We start from the raw sequence: 4,016 nt of genomic DNA, 5'->3' as shown, positions 1-4,016 counted from the left end.
GGATCGGGGATAGACACTCTCCAGACACTGGATGATTGCTTCACTTCAGCACAGTCCAGTGGTGTCTGGGAGGTCAACAGGGCAATGGTAATTTGCCCTGATCCAGAACAGTGAGTTCAGTGTAGCGTCGTTGAACGCTGTTAAAACCAGTTGAAAAACGAGTTGGCTGAACTCAACCGCATACTCCAATAGGGAAAGGTCCTTGTGGGCAAGGGAGGTGAATTTTGTGGCGAGGGAATCCATGGAGAAGAAAACACTAGTGATGTTACATTCTGTGCCGTGACTTCGGAGCCTCATTCATTTCAAGCCAATACGTTAATTACACCGTTATGTTATATTATGTTATACAATCATTATGAAATACACATTAAATTCATATGAATATATTAGTCTGTGTGGGAATGTTTTTTTTTTCTTCACTAATTTTTTTTTTTAGCCTTAACTGGCACAAAACAGTGTAATCATAGATCACATCAGATCATCTGTAATGTGTCTGCTTGTTTTACACTCTTTGGCCACCAGGTGGTATTGTGAGCAAATGAAGCCTCGAGAAATGAATAAATACATTAAATACATTAAATACACAGGATAATGAGGGAATCGGGAGAAACACAGGTGAACAGAATGACTAATTAATAGACAACTAGGACAGGAACAGGAATGACCACATAAGGGCACATGAGGGAGAAACTGGGTCACAGGGAGTAAAACACAACAAAGACAGTCCAATTCTGACAGTTACAAACTGTAAATGTGCACTTCAATATGTATATGTATAAGTATATTTGTATGTATATGTATATGTATATGTATAATGTATATAAAGTATCTAAATGTATTCATTAAGTCATAATCATATTAGAGCTGCAACTCAAAGCTGGAATACACTACAAGACATTTAAAATCTGAACATACAGTACACTTGGCAAATATGTAAATAGTTGATGAAAAACTGAGCATCATACACTAAATGACTGAGGATCACACAATACCAGACTTTCAAGTACTTCTGAACACAACAAACTCTCATAAAAAACTTGTGTCTTGTTGCTGCCAAATGAAATATATATATATATATATATATTATATATATATATATATATATATATATATATATATATATATATATATATATATATATATATATATATATATATATATATATATATATATATATATATATATGCATTCTAAATTCAGCTCAAAATATCAAACATGTTTGATATCCTTCAATGGATGGAATCATAGTCTGAAGTTAAAAAATCTGAATCTGTGACCATCATACACTACTCGATTTTCTATGGAATCTGTCAGCTCAAATCTACAGAATTCCTCTGACCTTTGGCAAATAGCATCAACTTGTCCACACTGTAAATCAGGGGGGAAATCTGGGCAAAAGTTGTGTAGTATTCCAGTTATCTGTTTAATAGAACATAATTATCTTTCAGATTTTGGCTATATCGAAAGTCGTCTTTTAGAAATTTCAATTTAGGAAATACTGGTTTGAATTGACAGTTTCTGCATCCTAAATTTAAACCATGTTTCCTTTTAATTCTGTAAATTGAGTCCTGTTAGACTGGAGAGCCAAAAGTACATGTAATATTCAAACCAAGATCAAAAGACAGTAGGTTTGATCACTAGTTTTATACCTTCTGAAATGCCCGCTTTATTCATCTGGTAGAGTTAAGATAATTTCTGTTTTCACAGATCAACTTGGAGAGACAGGAAAGAGTGAGGAGTGGAGAAATGCAGAGGAGAAGATGTATTTAACTGCTCCCTGGGCCTTTCTGCTCAATTCTTCCTACCTGTAATGCTTCAGACAGACATGAGACTTGGTTCCAGGATCTGTGTCCTTCCACACACTCTCATTATGTAGTGTTGTGAGGCCTGCCATCTGTACCAAAGGAAATACTAAGCACTCTACATATGATTATGTCACAATGCACATACTGTATAAATAAACACACAGATAGTCTGACAGACCTGTGTCTCTCCAGTTGTTCAGCGCTGAGATATCCAACATCACTGATCATGTTTCCTCCATTGGGAGTGAAAGACTGCACTCTGACCTCACAATGACCTGGAAATGAATGTCTGTTTATGTAAGACATACAACGTGCCAAACATTCCCAGCTTAACACATTAACTTCTGTGACATAGAAATATCTGTACCCCATTTAACAACAAGCTTATGGGATATATTGTGGATCCACAAGGCAAATACACTCTCCTTTTTATAAAACATTGTCGAGTTCACATTTATTTTTAGCATCTTTATGAGCGCATGCCTGACTGTGCATGTATTTGTATATTGTATGCATATTCAATATACAAGTGTTTCTGGATCATTCATTCTTTTTCCTTCTTTCTTTCTTTCTTATTTACTTATAAATTCCCACCACAGTGTCACTTCCACTACTTCTTATAAAATGTATAGCATTTAATATTTTTGGAATATGACATGTTTGTCTCACTATAGGTTAAATTCACAGCTAGCATTTAATATATCCTAAATACACACAATTATTGTCCGTTTTTTCAAATATTTAAAATTTTCACAATTTTTGTACTATTTTTGACAGGTTTACGCCTTGATTAAATGACGCACAATCAATATAAATATTCTGTGATATTCACCTTGTTTTTTTCTTCTTCTTTTGTTGTCTTCACACATCAGATATATCATAAAATGATATAAATCTCATCCATTTTTCTTCATCTTATTTGTGTGGTAACACTTTAGTATAGGGACTAGTTCTCACTACTAATTAGTTGCTTGTTAGCATGCCTATTATTAACATAATGACTGTTTATTAGTACTTATAAACTACACATTCTACATAACCATATTCTACATCCCTAATCCTACTCAATACCTAAACTTTACAACTACCAAGCAGCACATTAGGAATTTATTGAGGCAAAAGTCATAGTTAATGGTATGTTATAGAGAGAATTGGACCTTATAATAAAGTGTGACCATTTGGGTAGAATGTCATGGTTTTTAAGATAACACTACAATTCATACATAAATAATGCTGGCATAGCTAAAATAAATTATGCAGACAATAGTAAGGCATTTCTAAGACAATTTGTCCTTAATTTCAAAGTTTCAAAAGGTCTTTATAAAAATGATCTGGGACATAAAAGTTAGCCTCAAACCCTCATGTAAAGTAAAGAGTTGTCCTCACTTAGAATCAGATATTGTATTGGCACATCATGCAGGCAATTAAATTATACTGGCTTGTGATGCAGGATTTAGGACCCTGTTTTTAAAAAGTCTGAGAAACCCCTAGTCCATGATTCCCACGCACTTCTCCTATCATTTGCAGCAATGAGTGGGGTTGTTCTTGGTCAAATTTAATTCACACAGTAGTTAAATGAGTCATTCTTCTGTCTTAATGCACCATGTGTTGCTGCTCCAGGGAGCACATTCCAGTCAGGGATTGGTATAAGATGCCATTGTTGAAGTGCATTAAGCCTGGAGCAGGAAAGACACTTTTTCATTCTGTGAATAAGTCATATTAGTCCAATTTATTGCAACCACAGACACTTGCTCAAGTAAACATATGATTATTCTGAACTTCACTATGTTGCTTTCTCTTGGAACGGGCGGTTCAAGTGGAGTTCATAGGGCAGAGGGTCAAAGCATTTGAGTGCCTGGTAAGCTTGGGTTGGGGTGTCTGTGAGTTGAGCAGATGGAGGTGAGATAGACAGAAAGAGAGATTTCAGGTACAAAATGAAAATCTGAAGTATCTTTAATTCGCAGTATCTTTTAAGATCTTTCATATATATATATATATATATATATATATATATATATATATATATACATATATATATATATATATATATATATCTCAGTTTGAAATCATGGTTGGCATTGCTTATGGTTCATTTGCCACACTGAAAAAGGTCAAGCTGAAAGAATTGCATTGTAAATGCATAAGTGATGCAATTTTCTAAAATGACAAACTAATGTATATGAAGGCTATTTTATCAGATAGGCTTAGTGT

Source organism: Cyprinus carpio, chromosome B5 (assembly GCF_018340385.1).
Source record: "Cyprinus carpio isolate SPL01 chromosome B5, ASM1834038v1, whole genome shotgun sequence".
Taxonomy (NCBI): domain Eukaryota; kingdom Metazoa; phylum Chordata; class Actinopteri; order Cypriniformes; family Cyprinidae; genus Cyprinus; species Cyprinus carpio.
The sequence above is the reverse complement of the archived record's forward strand: the minus strand, read 5'-3'. Positions refer to the sequence as shown.